The 25,785-nt window shown below is 35.3% G+C and overlaps 1 protein-coding gene across 2 annotated transcripts in view; it reads left to right on the top strand.

The window, feature by feature from the left end:
- The window catches only part of KYNU (kynureninase), a 2,242,792-nt gene that overhangs the window by 466,751 nt on the left and 1,750,256 nt on the right, over positions 1 to 25,785 (top strand). The window contains exon 3 of one of the 2 annotated variants that reach the window (XM_044074971.1): positions 4,033 to 4,092. The exons of the other annotated variant lie outside the window; for it this stretch is intronic. The gene's annotated coding sequence lies outside the window, so the exon portion shown is untranslated. The remainder of the gene's footprint in view (positions 1 to 4,032; positions 4,093 to 25,785) is intronic. 2 annotated transcript variants of the gene reach the window in all.

Genomic DNA, 25,785 nt, shown 5'->3' on the forward strand with positions numbered 1-25,785 from the left:
TGATGATGATATCATAGTTCTATTTATGAGGTCACATCAGAGAAGTGGCAGGAAGTCCTCAAGTTTAATGCCAGGATCTGTCATTCCACATGTTAATAACTCTGCAGAAAGTGAAGGTGCAACACAAAGTCAAACACATGTTGACATGGTGTTACAGGAGGAACACCCCCTCCAACTGATATGGAGGAGGGGCTACCATGAGAACTGTAAGGTGAGTTAGTCTGATGTTGTGACCTACTGATGCAGATTATTCTGTTGTCACTGACCTGACACTGTTGCACATTTGCGATTGTGACTCCAAACCCAGAGGACACTTTGAGGATGGTAGCAAACATTGACAGGCAACAGTGACCACACTGACACCTTTACAAAGGGGAAACAAACAATCGCAAAGTGAACCAATGATGAAGTGGAACCAACAACAAAAGCATAAATCTCCAAAACAAAAGAAGGTTCCACAGTGTTGCACCAATGTACTTTTAATAAAAAACAAAACTTTCAAACATAAGTTCTTCTTTAGTGTTAATAAAATTCCTATACAGGTAGCATATCCTTTATACATAAAAGTTAATAATCACATGACACAGCCTACCTATCACAAATAAAACTTAATCAAGCCATTAAGAACAGCAATTAATCAACATTTTCACAGAAAAAATCTTAAAAGAATAATACAGTATAAATGCATATGAAGCTAAACAATAATAGTATTTCTCATCCATATAAAAAATCTAATACATAATGTACCTTATACAAAAATAAAAAGAACATATGTGTGTAATATGTACATATAACACATAAATATATACATTAATCACTTTATTTGTTGTTGTTTCTTCTTTAAAAAGGGTTTAATGGCGGTTTGCTTATTCAAACCAGGATGTTTGGCAGCCTGCAAATGAATAATCCATTCATATTCTCTGTTATCTAGCCTATTTATCAGGTCCCCACACCTAATGTCAGCAGTCAGAATATCTACTACACAAAGAAAAAAAGTGTGATATATATATCTCATGTATATGCTGGGCTAGAGAATTTGTTAACACTTTCCTTCTAATCTCTGATTTATGTTCAGTTATCCGATCTCTCAACCTCCTGGTTGACTTGCCAACATAGAAACATGAGCATTGCTGACATAACCCTAAATACACCACATTACAGGTATTACATGTAGCTGTACAATATATGTCAAATTTCTTACTGTATTATTCCTTTAAGATTTTTGACATTGTTAGGGCAGAGAACTGCCACAGAGAGTCAGCTGAAAATGGTCAGCATATCTAGAATATGTGTGATGATTTTCAGCACTATTTCAAAATGGCAGGCAGCAGGTATAATGCCATGGTAATACTGAAGCATATTATGGTGGCACAGTAAGCATCAGCACCTGTCTCCATGTGTATGTTAGTTAGGACATACCAGATTCAAGTTGTTGTCAGCCTTGTAAGGGGCAGAGGATGAGGTACTGTCACGACACATGGTGGGAGATCACATGATACCTCCATTGTTTCTGGAGATAATAATGTCATTAATCAAAGTTCACAATCATAACACAGTTCACACAGGCCATGCCAATGTACACCTGCACCTAGCTGAACTTCACATCGCTTTCACAATCACAGTTGTACAGCAGTTTCAGGTCAGTGACAACAGAATCACCTGCATCAAGTAGATCCCAACATCAGACTAACTTACCTTACAGTTCTCATGGTAGTCCCGCCTACATATTAATTGCATTATTAACTTACCTATCAATATGAGATCTATATGACTTATTTTTCTTGAAATACTGTGAATCATCTTCAGTGACACAGCTGTCTGTATAGCTAGAGTCAGGGTTTGTGGGTTGGTGACTTTATCACTGACTTGAGATTATTTGTACACAATATCGTGCTCAAGACTCTGCTTTCTGATACCAGCACTCGAGATAATATTGCTTTTAGAAAACCTAGTACCTTTGTTCCATCTTTGCATCCGCACCTTGACATATTCTTGAATGTTGAAAACGATTTATGGAAGGCCTTTGAGAATGGACATAGAAGTCCCTTTATCAATATGGCACATGATGAGAGATTTGCCTTTTCTGAAGCTTTTCTCATCCTGATTTGTATTTCCGACCTGCTGATAAAGGTGGGGCTATTGTGGTGCTTAATAAATCTGTGTATGTTGGTGCCATGAGAGCGATGCTTGATAATCAAACTACTTACAAAAAGGTTACATATTTTGATGTGCAGAGACTAATAAGACATGCCAGTAGATACTTCTGTAATCTGCATTTGTCTGGTATCATACAGAGTGACTTATATGAGTATTTCCTGGTTGATTCACCTGCTATACAGGTCATTCATGGTTTAACTAAGATCCACAAGAGCTTAATTACCCACCTATGCATCCTATTGTTTTAGGACATGTTTGGGTCTCAGAGACATTGTCTTTTTATGCTGAAAAGACCATTAGGCCTGTGATAGATGCCACATCTGGTGTCCTTAAGGATACAGAGGATTTTTATGCTCTTTTTCGCAACAACTGGAGGCTGTTGGTGATGCCAGGTGCTGCCTTATGGTTACACGTGATGTCTGTACTTTATTTACCTTTATTCCTAATGATGTTGGGATTGAGATGGTTAGAACATATCTCTTTAAGAGAAGTGATTGTCCTGTCCACTGGCTTGAGTTGGTTTGCTCTCTTCTTGACCTTATTCTTAAGAATAATGTCTTTCTCTTTGGTAATAAGTTCTTTTTACAGAGAGTTGGGGTGTCCATGGGGACTCCCTGTACAAACAGTTATGCCAAGGTGGTGATGGCTGGATGGGAGGAGGAGTTTATGTTTAATAACAGTCTTTTTATCCAACATATAGTGTACTTTAATCATTTCATGGATGAAGTTTGTCTTTTATGGAATGGGACTGTTTTGGAACTGGATAGTTTCATTGAGTTCTTGAACAGCTCCACTATGTTTCTTAAGTTTACCAGTGTGCACTCAAGTTGACATTACTGACTTTCTGGATGTACGTCTTGTGATATATGAAGATGATAGTGTTGGTATAGAGCTGTTTAGAAAACATTATTGGAAGAACACTTTGTTGCACAATTCCAGTATGCATCCAGCACACAGTTATCATTTGGTGATGAAGAGTCAGTTTTTAAGGACCTCTAGCTTACACATGAAAGGATGCAAAGTCTAGAACAGCCACTGAGAATCTGGTGAGTGATTTCATGGATAGGGGTTACAAAATTCAAGAGGTTGAGAAACATTTAGATGAAAGCTTGACCCTTCATTCCACTAGTGGGGTCCCCTATTTTTTTGAGAAAGGCCAATTTTACCATCAAAGTGTCTGTGCCGCCCAGTAAATACCATCCATATGACTCTGACATATGCATGTGATACCAGGATTGTCTGTGACATTATTCAGAAAAATTGGTCCATTGTAAGGCTTAATGACAATATATCCAGAGTTGTTGGTCTCTCTCCCTGCTTTAGCTTCAGGAATGCTCTTTGCCTTAGGAGGCAGTTGGGTTATAGAGATTTGTGAACTAGAGTGAGCTCTATCTCTGTGAGCAATAAGTTTTGTACTTTTCCTTGCAGGCCATGCTAGGTTTATGTGTGTATTTCTTCTGCAAGTTGTTTTCGCCATCCATGCTCTGGACATGTTTTTGATTTTAGGTTACGTGCAAATTGCAGAAGCAAGGAGTTGGTATACCTTGCTTTATGTGATGGGTGTTCTTGTTTTTATGTAGACAAAACCAATATGTTGTTGAAGGATCGAATTTTGAAACACCTTAGTGACATTAGACAACAGAATACAACCAAAGCACTTGCAAGACATTTTTATGGTAATACAACCGATTGCAAGAAATAAGAGAGGTGGGGACATTGTACTTAGTGAGTTTGCTGAAAATAAATGGATTGTTAAGTTGAGAGCTAACAGTTTGCCTAGTTTAAATGGCACTGTTCCTCACTCAGAGCAAGGAGATTGTTTAATTGATACTATGTGTCCGTTGTTTGATTCTCTGTGCTTTTTGGTTTCCTTAGTGCTTTGAAGTGTTGCTTTGCTGTGTACCTTTAAGATCTGAAGAAGGACTTTTACTGAAGGTACTCATCTTTTGTATTCCTTTTGTTTTTGATTAATGTTTTTTATTTTTAAGCTGGCTGTGGTAACTGAATTGTTTGTTTTGGTTTTATTAATCAAAGTTAAAAAGCATAACACAGTTCATACAGGCCATGTCCAGGTTCATCTGCATGTAACTTAACCTCACATAATTTTCAGAATCACAGCTGTGCAGCAGTGTCAGGTCAGTGACAATAGAGTCACCTGCATCAAGTAGGTCACAACATCAGACTAACTCACCTTACACAGTTGATGGTAGTCCCGCCAACATATTAGTTGCATTATCACCTTGCCTGTCAATATGAGATGGATATGATTCATTTGATCTTGAACTACTGTGACTCATCCTCAGTAACACAGCTGACTGTTTAGCTAGAGTCGGAGTTTGGGCTTTAGTTTGCAAATGCATGCATTTCGTCCCTGTAAAACTAGTATGTACACCATCAATGAACATTTGACAAACAGCAATGCTACCCGGATTACCATTCCTTCAGGTGGCAGGTACCTAAAACATCAAAATAGTAATGAAAAGATATTTTCAAGAGCAGTACATCTTAAGCAAATGACACATTAAAATGAGTATTCCACTATGTAAACTTACACGGCTGTCACTCTACCCTCCCCATAACACAAATGATATTTTCTGAAGAAATTATTTTTTGTGTATAACAGCATAAAATTAATCTGAAGTGCAGTGCAAAATAATAGCCTACGAAGGAATGGCATGTATAAAGAAGGCATTATATACATCTGCAATGCATTAACTCATGAAGTACATCATTGTTGTCAATATTCCTTACTTTTGTATAATTAAATATCATTAAGGCAGAAGATATGCATGACAGCAGACAAAAATGTGAATTATTTTCTATTTGATGCCTTTCAACTTCAGTGAGCAAGAATCACTGAGTACTCAGGCATGGCAACAACATGAGTATTATTTTAACAAATAATAAAAAATATATATATTTCAAGATGAGAGAGAATGCAGATGAAATAGCCAGGGAATTGTTAGGGCTAAGCTTGTACAGGCCCTAGGGCTGACAGCCTAGTACCAACCTATGAATAATGACAGCAGACCAGGCCCCAACAAGCATAGCCCACAGATATCACTGCATGCATCAAATCTACTGTGTTTTTTTTTTTTACAGTAAATGGAACACTAACCCGGATGTCATGATGTCATGCTCCTTAGTTCTTGATTAGAACCGAAGCAGCCACATGATGTGCACAAGCTTGCATCACAGGGTCCCTTACTACTGCTGGCAGATCATCATTACTGGCAGTGTGACTGAAAATGTGAGGTGCAGTGACATCTTGGGTCACTTCACCACCTGGCCAGCACATGACCATGTAATGCAGAATAGAACATGCTGCACATAACCATCCTGCACTCAGTAGCTGAATCATACTGAAGGCCATCTCCAGACTTTTCATGGCACCTGAAATGGCTCTTCAAGAGGTCAAAGCCACTCTCAATGTCAATAAAGATCTGGGACACTGATGTGTTGTATGTTTGGTCTGCAGCTTCACTTGGATTTCTCACTGTAATCATGAGCCATGGCTCCAGTGGATATCCAGCATAAGCTGGAAGAAAATGGGGGAACAAAACAGAAAATAAAAAAAAAAAATGAATATTCAGTGATACATTTTAACATGAATAGCTACTTAAATACAATATAAGAAAAAAAAATATATATATATACATTGTTTTCCCCGCATACGAGCAAGATGGGAATCCTAACATGCAGGAAGAGACAGTAGAGTAAACTAGGTACCAGATATGGAAATCATGTACACTCCCAGGATGCTTGGCAGAGATGTTGGTGATGCACCCTCATATATCACACGCTACGTGGCAATTAATGGAAGGGTACCCCTTCCTATTGTGATACTACTCCCTCTGTGGACTAAGAGGGTCGTAATTGCAACATGGGTGCAATATATCATACCACGTACCTCAGGGAAATATTCCACCCCATAAAAGTCACCCACAGTGCTGGCTCGATCTTTTGATAACACTGGGAAATAGATGTACTGATCCACACATGTCAAGAGCGCATCCAGAAACTGCTACAGAATCCTTGAGGCAGAAGCCAATGACATTCACAACATGTTCCCAGTCTGTCTCTGGAAGGTCCCTTAGCATGTATAATGAGGGCTATTCATACTGTGGTGCCCACAGTTATAGGATGACCACGCATTCCTCCAGTCCCCCTATGGGGTCAGACATACCCATTAATATCCTTATAATGCCTCTGTATACTATAAACCTATCAAGGATTTCCTAATAACGAGAGTTAAAATGAGTAATCCTTTGCTTATATTTTTGGCTTCTTGGCCAATGAGTGCCACTGGGAGCAAGTGGTTTTGGCCCAGCCAAGACAAGCAACTGAGACCTAGAAATAGCAAACCTCACTTTGATACATCTGGCAATGCTTCCCTTTATATATCGCATCTGTCTAGGAAAATCTGTCTATGAATTGCAAATGGTAAAAACATAGTTCATTAGCATATGAAGATTTACATCTCTCCTCATTTTCTATGCCATAATTCAACATTTTCCTAAGCACATTCATGGTCATCGCACATTGGCATAAATGGCCTTTATGAATCATAGCCCAGCTGCGCCTGTTCATGAATATATCAGATAACCTAAGCGTATTTGTGTAAGTGACTATGAATACTCGTCTTAGATTTGGAATACAGTATTGTAGATTATCATTTTCCATCTCTGTTCAAGAATAGTACTCCACAGAAAAAATATTACACTTGACTATATTCAATGCCAAAGCAGCCTGTCTGTTTCTTTTTTCCAAGCAATATTTATAAACAGAAGATGTAGGAGTATAGGCAAATACTCATGGAATTTGCAATTGGTCATCTGTCTAAAGGAGATATCAGTAAGAGCATTCTCAAACAAAGGACAGAAAAAAGTGTTACAACCCTCACATTGAGGTGACAGCATCCAAAATAATGCAAGCTTTCAAAATGGTGCATGTATTGTCAATGTTTATTGGCAATGGAGAGACAGGGACATATTGAACAACAAGCTACTGATGACTTATGTCAGTCTATAATGTATGCAAAAGATCACAAAATAAACAATTCAGTAAAAATAGTTTGTAATTGTTCTTGAAGTTTGTACTTCTATGGTTCTGCCATTTCACTTGCCTTTATTTATTGAACAAGTGTAATTGTATGAAGTATGTCTAGTATCTTAAACTTTTAAATATATTTAATAATTACTTGTCTTACAATCATATGTGCTAGTTAGAATTACATCAAAACAGAAGAATAGAGTTGAAAATTATGACAGGTGTTTTCAGTTTACCTTCATGTGTGCGTATTGCACATGGGCAAACAGCAATTGTCAGAAACGCAGTTTGAAAAGTTTGCAAATGCTGAACGGAAATAGATTTGAATGTGCAATGGGTGAATGCACAGTGACATTCACTCATTGCACATTCAACATTTGGGGCAGATTGCACTATAGTGGGGATCAGAAAATGGTCCCTTCCCCCACTGTAGTGCGATCTCGGAGTTAGAATATTAAAGTAGCGGTGGGTGTGGGTGTTGCAGGGGTGCTTGTCCCCCTGCTTTACACTTCATTAGATTTTTTTATCAACATTAATGTCCAAAAACCAGCGAATCTGCTTTTTGATTTGCTGATTTTCGAACATTTAAAACTGTCGCTGTTTGAATTTTCGTGCTTATGATTCGCTCATATAAGCAATTGCACCACTGTGATCTGGCTTTTTAAAGGTAAACTGGTGTTTTCTCCAGGCAGTATCTGAGGAAATGCTTTATTACAGGAAGAGTAATGCATGGTTGCTGCAGCCAGGGTCAAAAGTGTGAGGGAACTCAACAATGCAAAGTATGCATATGTAACTCCAACTATTCTTATAAAAGACTGCGAACTGATGTTTAGACATGTTGTAGCTCAGCTTATGCAATGCATATTGGAATCGGCTAACTAGGTTGGTGAAATGCAGCTTTGCCCTATTCATTGTATTTTATTTGGATTGATAACTTCAGGTATTTATTTATTTTTACAATCCTCAATGATAGAAAAGTTGCATACCTGCACATGCCTCTTACGACAGCTTTGCATTAGTTTTATATTAATGCAAACAGTCTTTACAAACAAGAAATTTAATAAGAAATAAATATCCCAGAATGCAGCAAATGGTTTCTGGCCCAGGAAAGCTATGACAAAGTACTTTCTTACAGAAAGAGTAGTAGTTGATATGTTTAGCTTTCTTTAGGATTTTGTAGGATCAGCAATTGCAAGATAAAACAATTGTGGTTAGAAGTCAGAAAATACTTCAGCTGCCCTCTCAGTCCACCATAAGCGAATTAGAACATTGCAAACTTCTGCCATTATGTCAGAAGCAAAGAACAGATAATTTCAGTCATAAGGAACAGTACAGTTTACAATTATGTACAGCCACATGTATAGGCACAATTAACAGGTGAAGTGTTCGTTGCCTGCTCACAGATTCAGACTTTTTAGGTCTGAATGATGTCTGCTATTTTTTTTCTTTTTTAACAAAACTCAACTACTGAGAGAGAATCCTTACTAATGCCTGTTTTTATTGTACCCTTCATAGCAGCCATATTTTTATGCAACCCATATAGGCAAACCATAGATATATGCAAACAAGGGGATAGCTTTGAAAGTTGGAACTAGTGTTCTACCTAAAAAAGATGGTACAAATTAATTCCTTGCAAAATAGTAGTGGATATTTGAGATAGCTTTCCTGATGTGGCAAACAAATGGGAAACCTGCCATGGAAGCTGAATCTTCCCATCATTAAAAATGATGGTTTTAGTCTCCTTGCTTACTCTTTTTTTAATTAGTGGTATGTCATGTGCAGGTGTATATCAAAGGAATAATGGCTGTTTCTTGGAAGCACCCCAGATGTGTTATTTGATGATACAGTCCAGTACTGATTACCTAGAAAGGAACCAACATTATATCAATGTGGTTTTGTTTATTTTAGTTTTTTATTTATACTGTATTGGCTGTGATAGGGCCACTAGGCCTATGTACTATTTTTAGATGAGTCCCAGAGTGCTATTTAGACTGATGAGGATGGGAAGGTGCACCAAGGTACTGGAGAAATCACTCTACTCCTTTTGATATGTATTCTGGGATCTATTAAATATCTCTCAGGCAGCTGAGACCTCAGTTTAATGTTTTAGCCAGAGGTTGGAGTACTCAAGAATTCAGCTTTCCCTTATGCTGCACTGCAGTGTCAGTACTGGAGAATGATTTCAAAGATCTGTGGTTGAAATAGAACCCAAGTTGTTGGATCTTCCAGCATCAGAGGTTAGTCTGATACCTCTTCAGTCAGTCATAAAAACTGCTTTTAAAACTAGTTAGCAGTGAAGTTTCAAACAAGAACAGCAGTAGTTTTACGTTATATTTCTAACCAGATATTTAAAAAAAATCTTCTTGTCAGTGATTGACAGTTTGATTATTCCGGACGTTTCAGGCCATCAGAGCTATACATTTTAAGTATAGTAGGTTAAACATATAACAGTGAATGGCAGCATTTAAATGTAATTCCCAACAAACGCACAATTATACCATAATACTAAATCAGTAAAGTTAGCTAAGACATCTCTGATACATTATAAATATTGTACCCTGTGTGTGAAAAGAAGGGCATGCGATTTGTGAAGATTGGCAGCTTGTCTGCGTAGAAGACCTCAGTGATTGCAAGCTGAAGATGATGCTCTTTCTGTGAAAATGATGACAAAATGTGAGATAGCAGTGATCTGCCTGCCTTACGTTCCAAACTGATAGATGGTTTACCATCTACAGATACTACTTTAAACGGGAAAGGTATGACTTCAAGCAACTGCTTTTGATTTCACCATAAATACTGCACATTTTGTTGGAAACAGTGTTGCCAGAGTGATGCGCTTGTATTCTAATTCTAATTCTAATTTATTGACTTAGACTTTGCATGGTTTAAAAACCCTTTTTTATAACTGAGGAAATGTGATGTGACTTTGTTACTTTCTGACTAGAATAGAATTTCATAGCTAAATTACTTCACCTCAGTAAGGTGTGATTTTGCAGGTCATGAATTTCTTCAGCTCGCTTTGGGGACTAATTATTTTGTCACCTCTCATGACTGAATGGGTTAATAGTTACTGCCACAATCACATTTGCAGAACTAAATCCTCAGGATTTTATGTGATGTGACATTTAAGATGTGCCAAAAGGATAAGTTTAACATATTTTATTATTGTTCATATTCATGAAGTTTTCATCATCTTTCTATTGTAGCTACTTCTTGCTGCCCTTATTCAGCTACTACAAATCCTAGCTACAGTTAATGTGTATTCTTAAAACAAAACAAAATATGGGTTTATTAGCAGGAATTCTATTGCTATGCATCCTTTAACATAAACAGTAAAAGTCATTAGTTGTTTTTAGTATGGACTATTCATGGGTTTCCACACACTAAATGCAAACTATTCCTTGCTTCTGAGTGCTTTACACAGAGGGCCTTAATATCAGAACCATTTTTGTAGCCTGCAAGTTAAGGTTGTTTTTGATGTTTTCTGCAGTCTTTCAAGCACAATACAAAAATGGGCAAATATTTGCTAAGGTATTTTTTGCTATCTTTTTTTTCCTGCAGTTATTAGAAACTATTCATTGTATCTTATATCATATAAAGCTCCCTAATATTGTACTCTACTTACTAATAACAATTTCCAAAGAAACAGGAAACCACAGGCCTAGGGGTTTAGCATATGTAAACTCAAACAGTACATTGCCGTATTTCTCTGACATTTGTATTCATGTCGCTACCTCTATTTATCATTCCCTCAAAGGCTGCCTCATACCCCCTGCTAACCCTCCATTCTGACATAACAGGCTTGATTTTGCTCTAGGAGAGTCTTACTTCTCATTCTTCTTTAATCCTTGACAATAGGGGTAGTTTGGATTTACTTGCTACCACTACCCACTACTGTGGCCATGAAAACCTTCTCTGGTGACCTGTATCTGAACTGGAGGTTGGGTTCTCTGTGTTGTCCAGGTAGAGGATGTTTGAGTGCCTGATTATTTATCCAGTCTTACTACATAGAGAGTGTGAAGATGAAACCTTGCACAGCCACTTCTGTTAGAAATCTGAGAAGGAGATGAATTGCTTGACACTACAACCCCCTGACTTTATAAACTGTCAAAAGGTCATGCAAATAAAAGGAACTAAGTGGATATGTATGGCCAGAAGGGTTTTGTCGATCAGCCCCACTATCTTCCAGACTTCCATCCTACAAGATGGTGGCTAAATGCAGAAGAATGCGACACTTGGACAACGGCTGATGAACTGAATGTTTTCTAGGCTGAAGACAAGAGGTGACAGCAGACCAGCAGACTCATGTGCGTGTGTGTATATGTCTTTGTACACACACACACACACACACACACACACACACACACACACACACACACACATACACAGTTATATGCACGTGTGTATATATATATATATATATATATATATATATATATATATATATGTGTGTGTTTGTGTGTGTGTGTGCGTTTGTGTGCGCGTGTGTGTATGTGTGTGTATATGCATCTATCTCTCTCTACATATATATATATATATATATATATATATATATATATATATATATATAGGAACACTTTATAATCCCAAAATTCTAAAATACAGAATTTCAGAATCCCAAGATTATAAAGCCGAAAGCTCAAAAGTTCAAAAACCCAGAAGTGCAAATTTCAAAATCCTGAAGTACGGAGATTTTGAAGTATCTCTTCTGGTATTGCACTGTGTGAAGGGATAGCTGGAAGTTCAGGTAAGTATTTATGTTTAACGGTTTTGGTTAGGGGCTTTAGTGTGTGTCAGTGTGTTTGGTTACTGTGATCTGTGTGTGTGAGGGGAATGTAGCTTGTATGGTGGTGTTTTTGTGTGTTTGTCTGTGTAGTGCGACTGTGGAGTTAGTAGCAGTTCCCCACATGGTGGGTGCAGAGGGGCTTGCCCCCCTGCTTGTATGTAGTGTAGGTTCGAATGTTTGTGTGTTGGGAGTAGCTGTGTGTGTGTGTTTGTGTGTGTGTGTGTGTGTGTGTGTGTGTGTGTGTGTGTGTGGGGGGGGTATGGTTAGTGTAGTGTTCGCGATTTTTAAAATTCACGCTTCTGGGGTTTCGGCTTTATGATCTCGAAATTCTGAAATTCGATATTTCAGGATTTCAGGATTATAAAGTGAAAAAAAAATATATATATATATATATACATATATATATATATATATATATATATATGGGTATACTTTACTTACCCGAACAGCCACATCACTGGCTTTCACTTGCCGAGATGACGGGTACAAAAAAACAGAAGACTGACATCCAGAACACCAACTTTCCACTCGAGGTAAGTAACCGCTTGGTGTGTGTGTGTGTGTGTGTGTGTGTGTGTGTGTGTGTGTGTGTGTGTGTGTGTGTGTGTGTGTGTGTGTGTGTGTGTGTGTGTCTGTGTACTTCAAAAGTTCAAAAACCCACATTTTTGAATCTGAAATTACCAAGATGACTTTAACGAAACTGCATAACAATGGAAATTATATAATTTAAACATATTGCTACTGGCATCAAGACACTGCAAGTAAAATCAAGTAATGGTTAACTGGGTATCTAAACATCTGTACATTCTAGTTATAGTAGACTATTTCACCTAGTTTCTGGAAGTGCCAATACACAGAGCTAATTCTAAGGCTACTGACTGAGATTAACTGCTTCTGTTCTTTAGAGTGGATATCCCTAAATAGATATCTACTGACTAAGGCCCTCCCTTTATGCCTAATGCATTGTATTAGTTGTATTAAGTTTTTAAAGTCAAAAAGTTGAAGATATCATTCTGACTACAGAAATATGGACTGGTGAAGAGGTTTAATATAACAGTTAAATCCATGATATAGAATTTATTTATTTATTTTATTTATTTATTTTTACATTTGTTTACCAGGATAGTCCGACTGGATACATGTCCATTTTCAGCGGAGGCCCGGGGAGAAAAGCTCCACATAGACAAACTTACATAGATTACACAGAAGTTAGCAAACAATTATAAAAACAAAGTGATTATATACAATGGGTTAGTAGTGTTCCCTAGTAGAGACTCACAATTTTCATGGACAGACAATTAAAAGTAAGAGACATCAGATTGAAAGCAGAGCTCGGTGATGTAGATACAAGTTATGATAATTGCAGAATATGCTTTTAGTTTATAACTTAATCAGGGTTGGCACAATAAAGGGTTTTTTTAAGAGACTTTTGGAGGATTGTAGGGTTATATAGTTTGGCAACGAATTCCAGGTTTTGCCAATGAAGTTGGCAAACAGGGATTCACCAGCAGAGTTATTAGCTTTGTGGGTTTGGACCAGTAGTTTATTGGCAGACCATAGGGATCTTAGGTTGCTATATGGCTTAATAATATTTTTAAGTGAGGGGGTATCCTCAGGGTGGTACAAAATTTTGTGCTCTATTAAGAGTTGATTGAATTGAATTAAGCAGGGCAGTTCTAGCCACTCTAGTTGTTTAAGGTTCTGGCAGTGGTGGGTTCTATAGGTGGAGCCAGTGGCGAATCTGGCAATATGATTGTAGCTATGGAACAGCTTACCTATAAAAATTGCTTTGATATCATTCGGTACCATACTTCCTGACTGCAGTCAGAGAAGAGCCACAAGCTAGAGCTGGACTTAATCCATTTGAACTTTTGAAGGCATCCTAGGCAGCTGGTTGACATTACTAAGAAAACTTGGGAAGAAGATAAGATGTTATTCAAAAGTGCAATAAAACACTAAATGATTATGGGAAATGGATTAAAGATTATAATGCCTACAGTATGGGAGCACATGCACATAAACTTGGAAATGTTGCACGTTTATAAAAAGAATTATTAATTGAAGACAATTTCACCTGTGAGAGATCAGGTATCATGCTAGTGCCTTCCAAGGAAAATAAATTTATGGAGAAAGTGGTCGGTCTCATTTGAGTTGGTAAAAAGAATAAATATAGTGTAAGGTTAAACAGTGAGAAAAGATAAAGACTTACTCCCATTACTGTGTTGAAACAGTGGAAAGAAGCAGAACGTTTTCAGTGAACTTGCAAAATGACGTCCATATACCATATACTAGATAATCCTTACCTGACATGCAGTTAAAGGAACCCATGCGAAAAGGATAACAGGAGGAAGTGAAAGGATTTTTATTAAGAAATAAATGAATTTCCACAGAAATGCATGTGAAATTAAACTTAAAGGAGAATATTCAAATAATATATTGTATAAAGGTTAGCCTAAGACTGCACAGTGTACTAGAATGACACAAACAGATAGTAAGGGAGGAAGTGTAAATAAAAAAAAAAAATATCAACTTAGTTGTGATTAAAGTGGCACACAGAGTGACGTCACTTTCCAGTAGTTCTAGTTTCTAACCTTGATGGTACTACTGGAACCTCTAATGACTTTAGAAAGCTGAATAGCAACTCAAAGTTCAATAGCTATCCTATTGTTGCTCACAGACATACACTGCCCATGTTCACAAAAATGCAGTATGCCCGTGATCATTCAACAGTGTTAATCTAAATACCCTGTGCTTGCACGTTTACTGCCTTCTACCCTTCTGTGTACCCCTAATGGCAGTTTGAAATGAAGGTGACTAGATCTCTCAATGTCTTATCTCAGTCACTGGTGACAAAGCAGTAAAGTTTAAACATTGCTCTTATATAATTAAATAAGCTGTTAGAATAACAATTTGTGCAGTAACATGCATTTTGTGAAGGATATGAGGTCTGAAACACATCTGTCATTAGTAACTGCAGTTGTCAACAATTTGCCAAAAAAATCAATTTTTAGGAGGAACACACCAAAAATATGAAATGAAAATCATGAGTATTCTGGAAAGTCAGGGACAGTTAAATGCTATGGCTGAAATAGTCAAAGTTAAAATAAAATGCTTTCATGCATATATAGTTGTCCCATAATTTAATTTAAGCAATTGTTGTTAAATGTTTTATTAACCATTAAGTCTTATGGATTGTTCATCTGTGCTGACTAATAAAGAAATTGCAAATTCAGCATATCCTAGATTGGATTTTTTTAATTTATTTACTACTTTTAAAAGATTTGGGGAGTATTTTTGTATGTTTATTCCACTGAGAACACCTGGTGGAAAGTTTCGTACAGTGTTTGGTATAGTTGTCCTCCACTTACATCAGACCATATAGATGGTCATATGACTGCCTTTTGTTTTTACATAAATTGCCTCCTTCTTCTCACTCCCTCATCATAAAACAATAGCCACCATACTGTAGTTTGATATCATTTACTGACATTCACAACAGTCACTGTAACAAACTCTTTTCAAATCATAGGTTCACAGGTGTGTACTAGTCTAATAACCATAAGGGCCTTTTTAAGCCTAGTCATACACCCCAAATTTCTTTCTGGCATAGCTCTCAACTATCAAGTAAGGTAGGTATGCACAAGTGTAACATGTGCAATTACTGTAAATATATTGATGAAGGAATTTCTTTCCCAATCAGGGAAACTGTATATAAATCTAAGGTTAAGTTCACCTGTCAGAGCAAACAGGTTGTTTACCTCGCTAGATGTGTCCAATGTATGGCCTTTAACATAGGAAAAACTGACAGGAAACTTAACGACAGGATATATGAACATATCTATAGTATAAACAAAAACAAACAGGATAACGCTTTGGCTAAACACCATAGCGAAAATCCAGGTCATGAATTCATTTTTCGTGCAATTGATAAGTTAGTGAAGGACGATAGGGGGGGACCTGAATCGCTTAAATTAGAAAGGAAGGAGCTTATCTGGCAACTTAGAACTAATGCCAGTCAATATCTAGGAATAAATGAAATGACATCAATAAAATGTATCCTTAGATTAAAGAACCTTGAAAGATGAGCATTGAAGTATTAATTTTTCATAAATTATGCCATCTATTGGTTGAGTAAGAACTTCTAACTCCCACATTCCATGAGTTTTTTTTTTGGATATTTTCATGAGTTTTTTTGGATTTTCTTTGGATATATTTTTATAGTTTATTTATTTATTTATCTATTTATTTATTTTTACAACATTACTTGTGCTGCAGTATTGACATTAAGGCATGGTGTTGGTCCACCTTTGCCTTCTTTACTATACACTATATACTATATATTATATACTATATATTCTGCAATTTATGAGTCAGCATCACCTTCTAGCTACCATGGTTTCCTATTCTCTATTTTTAATGACAATTATTCCGATTTTTAATGACAACTATTATTTTTAATCATAATTTTCAATAAGTAATTATCAGCCTCCTTAGTTTTATTGTTTTACATACGATTGATCCCATTTTGCGGTACTTTATAATATTTCCTAACAACTTTGACTTGTAGTAGGAATTTCATAGCTGCCCGCGTTTGTGATGGAACGATGTATTTTATTGTAGTTTGTTTCCTCTGTTGTAATAACATTGCACAATTATTAACCCTTATTTTAGTAGTAGTAGTAACATTGCGTAAGTCAACAGTGATGATATCCTGAGAAGCCCCATTAATATAGCCATCTCCATGCTTAAACTTCACGGACAGTTACATTGGCTTCATTGGCTTCTCTTAAGTAATATGAAGCATTGTGTATTTTTTAGTGACATCTAATTTTTAGAAGCGATCGCTTCGGGACTGCTTTTGTCATTTCGACAAGTGCCTTGAATCAAACTTGAACTGTGCCTTGAATTGTTTGTTCTCCACTTGGTTTTAATTGTTTTTTAATTGTTTTTTAAATGCTTTTTAATTGTTCTTGATTTTTTTAATTAACCAATTACTTAGTTACGTCAGAAAACTTTTAAAATCATTGCAGTTGCTCGCTGTGTGTAACTTCCTTCTGAAGAAGTCGGGGCAAGTGCTCTGACGAAAAGTGTATGGTTAACAGCGCACTTAAAGGAATTAAAGCTTATTCATTTAACTCAACTTGTTGCCGATTGTGTGGACTGGTGCACCGTGGATCCTATTTCTGTTTTATTGGTTTGCTTCCGTTGCTTCAGTTTTTTATAGCTCTCAACTATCATTGCCCAAAATGCAGAACATTACCTCTATCTCTTAGAGGCAAACTGTACAACGGTTACATCAGCTTTTGTTCAGAAACTCATTACATGTTTTTTTTTTAACAGCATGCACCTCATTTAATAAAGAAAAATAACAAGCTTCCTCTTAACTTGGCCAGTCTCCTTTCCTGTAATATATTAAACACTGGGGGCTACACAGATGTACTACTCCACACTCTTGGTTACTGAAGGGAAAGGTGAAACATCACAACACTAAGTGAGCATCTAATATGGACCATAGTCTTTCTTTCAAATCGTCACATTTCTTACAGTGTCCCTGGTACTACCTCCGACTGAACTCCACAGTGCTGTCACATAAGACCAGACCTAACAGAAAAAACAGACTGTCTGCAGTTCTGGTGAGATACAAAAATAAACAAAAGAGGCTTTGCTGATTCCTGGGTCATTACCGGAACCTAAGCCCAAGCCGAGCTTGTACTCATACTTGGCTCGAGCTCTGTGTCTTGTCCAGCCATAGTTTCAGTTCTCTTGGCACCTTTAGGGCTAGAATTATATATTATAGACAAAACCTGGATGTTATCTTACAGAGCCGTGGTTATTATTTGTTGTTAGTTGTAGTCCATATGATGTGAGGTTACATTTTTTGAACAGATCTCCATTATGTTTACTATAAGATCTTGTTTGGCAAACTTCACTTGTTTTACAAACAAATTCTGCTCTACTTCTAGAAGCAGATATTCTTCATCAGCCTTATTTATTTCAGCTCTCTTAGAACCTTCGGAACTGGAATGATCACTCTCAAGCTCAGTTTAACTTCATCTAGTGCCGTCCTAAAACATCTGAAAAACATCCACTTGACTTCAAGCTACAGTTTCCTTTCATCTAGTGCCGTCCTAAAACATCTGAAAAACACCCACTTGACTTTGCATATCAGGAATACTTTGATGCAAGTCACTCACATCCTGATGCATCACAGCATTGCTAGTAACCAGACCTATTTGGTCAGTACCATTGTCTTTTAGAAATTCAGAATCTGACACATTGTTACTTTCCATGACAACAATTTTATTATTACATTTTTTGCTCCTCACCTTCGTTAGAAGCATTTTAGCTTAGAGATTTCACATTTTCTTTCTTATAATACATAATTATTCCACAGCAGTGAACTTTCTTCTGCAGTTTCTCCTACTGTTTCATAGCTTGATAGCAGGTAATACCTGGTATTCTCACAATCATTTTCTAGCAGAATATCCCCTGTAACTCTTATTAGCACCTCAACGTGTGCACAGTTCAAAACACTACAGCAGATGAGACATAATGGGCACATTTTCAGTTCTCTATACAATTCTTTTCAGTGCCTTTAATTTCAAACTCTGCATTGTAAATTGTTAGCATAGTATACAATTTTCATTGCTTATATTACAACCACATTCACAATTTATTAGAGAAAGCAACATTAAAAAATAAATTTATGAACTTTTCAGAAAGTACAGTTTAGTTTGCCAGTCTTACCACAGAATGTAGTTTATTGATAGCAGCACCAAATCCATACATTGCAACTCCTTCCAAATCCCTTTTTCTGTATGTATTGATTAGTAGAGTGTCACTGTATACCACATTTATTTGCTAGCATATTCTACAAGTAGCACAATTCTCTTTTACTCTTAACTTCATCAAATTATAACCAGATATCCGGCAAACTGCAAGGTTGAGTGTGTTTCATCACAGCATACATTCACAAAAGATTCCTGCTAGGGGGACGTGGCCAAGATGGGCACTGACTAGCAGAATTTTGTCCAGCTCTGCCAGTTTTCATATTCTCGACAGGAATTAAACTTCAAGCCCAATCTAAATGGATGTATTTTGACATTTTTTAACTCCTATCAACCTATTTGTGGATTGTATTGAAAAATTGTAATCTTTTTCTGAATTTTTCCTGTTAAAATCTTTAGACAAATATCTACAACTTCTTTGACTGAGAGATGAGTCACACCAAGAGCAATTCTTCAGAATATTCTCTTAAGAAAGAGCTTTTATCTTTGTCTTCTACTCTGCAAGAGATGTCTTTAAAATTAGACAAAATGGACACAAAAATAGATGTTTTTGAACAGAAATGTTCAAAGCAGATGGACTTAATTCATAAAGGACTGCAGCTTCAGAAATCCCACATTTCTGACATAGAGCAGTCTTTCACTGATGTGGATGCAAGACCTCAGGAGGGTGAGAATCACACTAAATTTCTTTTGAAACAGAACACTATCCTACAAAATAAATTAGGTGATTTAGAAAACAGATCATGAAGGAATAATATACGGATCTTTGGTCTGCCAAACAACATAGAAGGAACTAATATGGTGAGTTTTTTAACTACATGGTTACCAACTGTTTTGAATCTTCCTGAAGCCCTTTCATATGGGATTGATAGGGCACACAGATCCATTGTCTCATCTCCAAATAAAAATGTTCCCAGATCTGTTATAGTAAAATTAATTTCAACTCAAGATAAAGAACTAGTGCTGAAAACTGCATGGTCCAAATCTCCAATAAAAACAAATGACAGTACTGTACGCTTTGACAATGACTATTTTTCTGCAGTTATTTCCAAAAGAAAGCTCTTTCAACCTCTTATAAAAGAACTCAAAAAGAATTAGATAAAAGTGCATCTCATGTTTCCAACCAGACTGAAATTATTTCTTACAGACGGAATTAAAACCTTTGAAGACCTTGATTCTGCTGTTTATTTTATAAAAACAAAAAAAAAAATAATAGATAAAATAGAGGAAATGGAATGGACAAAGTCCTTCATTAAAAAGAATTGTGGAGAATGGATCTTGGAAATCTTCAGAGAAGAAGAATAAGTTGAAAGATAAATGACTGTTTTCTTTATTATTACAATGACATTCAATTACATGTTTTATTTTCTTCATATGCTTGAAATTTGTATTATATTTATTCCAGGTGGTAAGGAAATCTCTCATTTCAAAAATAAGTTAATTCAACTTATTCCGAACACTTGATAATAAGGTACAGTTTAAAAACTAATGTGTGTTTATAGATTGGCGGATTAATGGTAATTTTGTCTGTTTGTGTTTAGGGTAAGTTTGTATCAGTTGGTTAACACTTGTTGATACTGAGCATTTGAGATGCTTTATGTGTGCTTCTTTATATTTTGCTTTACTGCTGTTTATTTTTTTTTTATTTATGTCTTGAATGACTGGCTTATGTTATGGTTTCAGGGTGCTTTATTGCTGTACAGATGGTTGTAGGGTTCTCAGGATTTAAGCATCCAAATTTCACTGCTGTTAACAGTGTTGCAGTTTGTGGGGAAGCTTTGGTGACATTTTTTGCTTGTTGTTCACTTATGGGATAAGATCTGTGCTGTCATATTATAGAGGGTTCCCACTAAAACAGTTAAGTTTCACTAGAACTACAGAATGAAGTCTTGAGCCCTTTTGATTTGAAAGCTCATAATTCTTAATGATCGCAAAGCTGTAGAGCTATCAAGACAGTTACGAACGTTGACCTGTTTAGAGCAGAAAGTTATTAGAATAATAAAACACTCACTTTGGAGACTACATTGTAAAACATGAACTTCAGTCTTCAGGTGCGTAAATATGTAGCGACACATTTGAAACAGTGTTCCTTTATGAAGTTCAGAATATTTAGTAAAAGCAATGAGCAGTTTTAAAAGAAAACAATTGTTTACTGAGTATATTCACCAGCTTGACTTAATCCAGGCAATTGCTCAGTTAAAGGTTTTCTTTATATTTTAAAGTGGTGCTTGTGACTCACTGATGCTAGCCACCCCACACCCTTATATTCATCCATACACACTCGATTGTCTGTGAGAGTGGGGGACAGTGCTAATATTATCACCTTTTAGGAAACACATGAGAATTCACAGGGCAAACAATACCCACAGCTTGCTCAAGGGATCGGATTTCACTGTCATGCCAAAATAAAAGCTCTGTCTGTAGATATAATGTTGTCCCCTGCACTGCTTCAAAGGCAAAATGAAACTTGTCTGCATATATTACTGGACATTTAGGAAATATTTTGGTATTGATGGTTTTATTGGTATTCTCTTAATCATGTTTTGAGTTGGTGCCTCTATTTCCCCTTAGGAGTTTGACAAGTCTGCCCTAGGTGTTGTGAATGGGGCACACAGCTATCTTTCGAGATCGCAGTGTTGCACCAGTTATGTGGTCACAGAGACAAGTTAGATGAGTCCAAATCACATCCTTGTCTGGTCAGTGTTTACAACTGTAAACCAAATTAAGTTCAGTGTTGATTTATTAACAATCCAGTATCTTACAAGATCATCTAGAAGGGATGATCTGCTTTTTTGTACTTTATCATACAGCTAAGAGTAGAGCGTGCTTTCTTGTAAGTTTCTTTAGATTTTTAGACAACTAAGGTGAAGCTCTCATATGCCATCTAGTACATGTGATGCTGATATGACCTTTTGTCCGTACCTGATTTTATGATGTATCATGTTTTTTTTTTCTAGATAGTAGATTACAGATAATTTCTAGTTCTTTTGGGAGGTGGGTAAATAACTAATACAGGGGCTGCTGTGATAGTAAATTATACTTGTTAGACTTTGGATAGATTCTTACTAACTGTGAGTAACAACGACCCAGTACCACATACAATTCTTCTAACATGCACACACCTAATGGTCTAACCATTTCTGATGTTGTTTTGACTGAGTGACCCAAGGGAACTTTTAAGATTGCATGTTTCAGCGTTTTCTTTACCATAAGGAAGCAATCTCACTCATTTACTGAAGACAATGTTTGGGAGAAGGAGTGGAAAACACCAGTCAGTACTCACCTACTTACTTCCCTGTCTATAAATAGCAATACATTATATAAGTATAGTGCTGCACATTGCTTAAGTTTATGTATTATTTCTAATAATTTATTTCTGTCTTACTATTGTAATCGACTTTTAGCTCAGTGATTCTTTTTGGATAACACAAACAGTACTGGAATATGACACAAATGAAAACTGGTCAAATAAGAATCACTTAAATACGAGTTTCGTCCACCTTTAATCACTGTGAACTTCTTCAGAATACACATTCATTCAAACAATCACTTTAAATAATCATTGAAAAATATCACATGACCATTCCATCCAATAAAATCACATAAAAAATACTAATATGTTATGTATTTAAGTGATTCTTATTTGACCAGTTTTCATTTGTGTCATATTCCAGTACTGTTTGTGTTATCAAGTTTATTATTCTTTTTTGGATGTCTGGATTATTATAACTTAATACTTGTTGCTATTGATTGTATTCTTGCTGAATTTATTACAGTAATGATTAGATCTCCCCTGTTTCTGGCTTGTTGTTATCTTCATTGTTCTGATTTTTGGGGTTAAAAGTATAAATAAGCTGAAGTCAGATTTAGTTGGGTGGTATGGCTTCTAGGATATGTGATGGGGGGTTTGATGCAGAAATGCCTAATTATTCACTTTAATTTCTACAAACATTAGGATGGCCATTCTTTAAGAATTTTTAGACAGGGCTCAGCTGCCTTTTTCTAAGGCAGATGGTTACTGTATTGGTAAACATGGAATCATTAATTTCATTTCAGTCCAGTTTTATATATATTAAAGACGTGTTTGACTTAAAATGCTAACGTTATTACAGTACATGCATATTTTCATGTTCTGTTATGTTCATGTTTGTATAAGTTATATCTTCAGGATTGAATTTAATTTCTATAAGTAAAGTGGTCAGCTGAACTTTATATTGTAACATATTAGTATAACAACAGTTAGAGAGAATTGTCCTATTCAACGTGTACCACTCTATTCAACTATCATAATAGATATTTTACTAGAACTTCTTTTGCTTACATCCTTAGTCAGTTTACAATTTTTCATAGCATTTATTATCTTAGTTCAATCATTATTAAAGAGTACTATTGCTGTGTTATCTTTCAACACTCGTACTATATTTCAATGGAGACTTTTTATACCTTATAATGATATTTCAAAACTTGATTTTTAGGAAACTCTGTTTACATTTACTAGGTTGTTTGAATCAACAATATGTTTATGTACCTAGTTTATGAGAAATTATAACATTTGAACAATAGTTAAGATTTTATTTTAAATTACTACATAAAAATGTATTCAGTATTAAAATTCCATGTTTTTTTCTGAAGCCAATGTTCTATTCATTTATTATGGCAGAGAGGGTGGTAGATTGAAACAGTATTCTGGTTGAATCAGGAGTATTTTGAACTCCATGAAGAGGGAGAAGGTGTACTCAAATTTATTTTTCCTGTATATAGTTTCTATTAGCTATCTTTTAGTGTCTGAAACATTTACTTATTTGATTTACATATTAATTTTATATCATTCGGAATACAACCAGACTAAGTTTCATATAATTACAGTAAAGACATATAAATACTTGATTATTTCTAGTCATCTACAAATATATAATACTAGTAATATGAATTATTTCCACAAATGTCTACATTAAAATGTATTTCCATTAACATCAATTGTCTTAATAACAGCTGCAAAAGAGGGAATCTATATAAATATCTGAACCTGTTTAATTCTAATTGTGTTCTTCTACAAGAAACACATATACTAAAGAAAGCTATAGACTTAATAACAAGAAGTATACAGTACTATCTAGTTTATATCATCAACAAAAAAGGGGAGTTGTTATATTATGGAATAACTCCGTTCCTTTTTCTAAAATATTAGATAAATATAATGATGACAAGGGTATGTTATGTGCGGTTATTCTAGAACTTAACAAAAATATATATGCAATCGTTAATGCTTACTGGATTCCTGCGATAGGTACTCCTACAGTTAAACAACAGCTAGAGCAAGTAATTCAATTCTCCAAAGGGAATATCATATTAGCAGGAGACTTTAATTGTATAGTAAAGGAAAATGATTCTATTGCTTACAGAAAGAGAATTATTTCATCTCCAGCTAAAAACTTGACTGAATTTGCTGAATATTTCAATATTAAAGACATAAATGATTTTGCAGAAACAAGTTCACTTTTTTACAGATATTTCTCACCAAGATTTGGCACATATCCTATAATTGACAGAATATATATTTCAAATCAATTAATTAAAAAATTAAAGTTAAAATTCATTCATACCCACTTTTTGATCATAATGCAATAACTTTTGAACTCATTTTACATTCTAGTTGTTATCTTCAAATTAAACGAATACCTGCATATCTTACTAATTTATCTGATTTTAGAGATTTTGTCATTTCTGAAGTTAATAATTCTATTAAATTTAATAATTCTGAAGACACATCTGTTATTTATATATGGGATGCTCTGAAAGTATACTTGTATGGAAGAATAATTAATTGGTACATAAATAAGAGAATGTTTTGGGATAAGGAACTAAAAACCCTTTAAGAAAAGATTGACAAAGTTAAATTACAAAAACAGACAAGTCAATTTAACAATACAGAAGATATTAATGCCCTAAACAATAAATACTTAGAAATATTAAATCATAAGACTAAGATTAGTTTAGAGAGATTTAGACACATAAACTTTTCTACTAATCCTAAATCTCTTAGCTAGCAATTAAAACTAAGAAATTAAACAAATTGTATCATATTAGAGAGATTTACTCTAGTAAAAGGAATAAGATGATAACTGATATAGAAGATATTTTAAAGGAATTTAGAAATTATTTCACTGAAATTAATCAGAAACCAACTATTATGGACTCAGAACAAAAAATAAGTGCCTTTTATTAAGAAACATACTAAGAATAAATTAAAAGAACAGCAAATTAAGGTATTAGATAAACCAATCTCACTCATAGAGACGAAAAAAAAAATCAATAAATTAAAACAAAATAAGGCCCCTGGTAATGATCGAATCATTCCAGAACTTTATAAATTATTTCCCAAATGAATCACTTCTTATACTACAGCAAGGTTTCTCTCAATGTCAGGATTTGTTTAATATTCCTCCCTCCTGGAAATATACTCTCATTTCCCCTATCTTAAAAACAGATAAAGATCCTTCTAAATGTTTTTATTATAGGCCAGTTTCTCTTTTAAACATTGATTATAAAATGTTTATGTCCATTTATACCAATAGACTTAAAACATTTTCTTCCTGGTCTAGTAGATGATTATCAGACGGGTTTTGTTGTAAACACGAATACATTTGATAGTATTAAAAGGGTTTTAACTATTACTAACTATGCAACTAAATCTAATAAGAATTTAACCTTAATAAGGTTAAACATTAATTGTGCCTTTGATTCGGTCAACTGGGATTATTTATTTCTTACCTTAGAGGCCAACAACTTCTCTGAAAGTTTCATTAATTTAATTTCTCATTTATAGAAAGGTAGTTGTGCATATATCAAAATTGGCCCATATTTATCACAAAATATTCCGATCTATAAAGGAACTAAACAAGGCTGTCCCCTTTCTCCATTGCTTTTTATGCTTTTAATGGAACCCTTAGCTAATTATATAAGAATAATGAACTCAAACATTAAAGGACTAGAATTGAATACAGA

The sequence above is a fragment of the Protopterus annectens genome, chromosome 6.part0, assembly GCF_019279795.1.
Source record: "Protopterus annectens isolate FY-2018-M chromosome 6.part0, PAN1.0, whole genome shotgun sequence".
Classification (NCBI taxonomy): Eukaryota; Metazoa; Chordata; order Ceratodontiformes; family Protopteridae; genus Protopterus; species Protopterus annectens.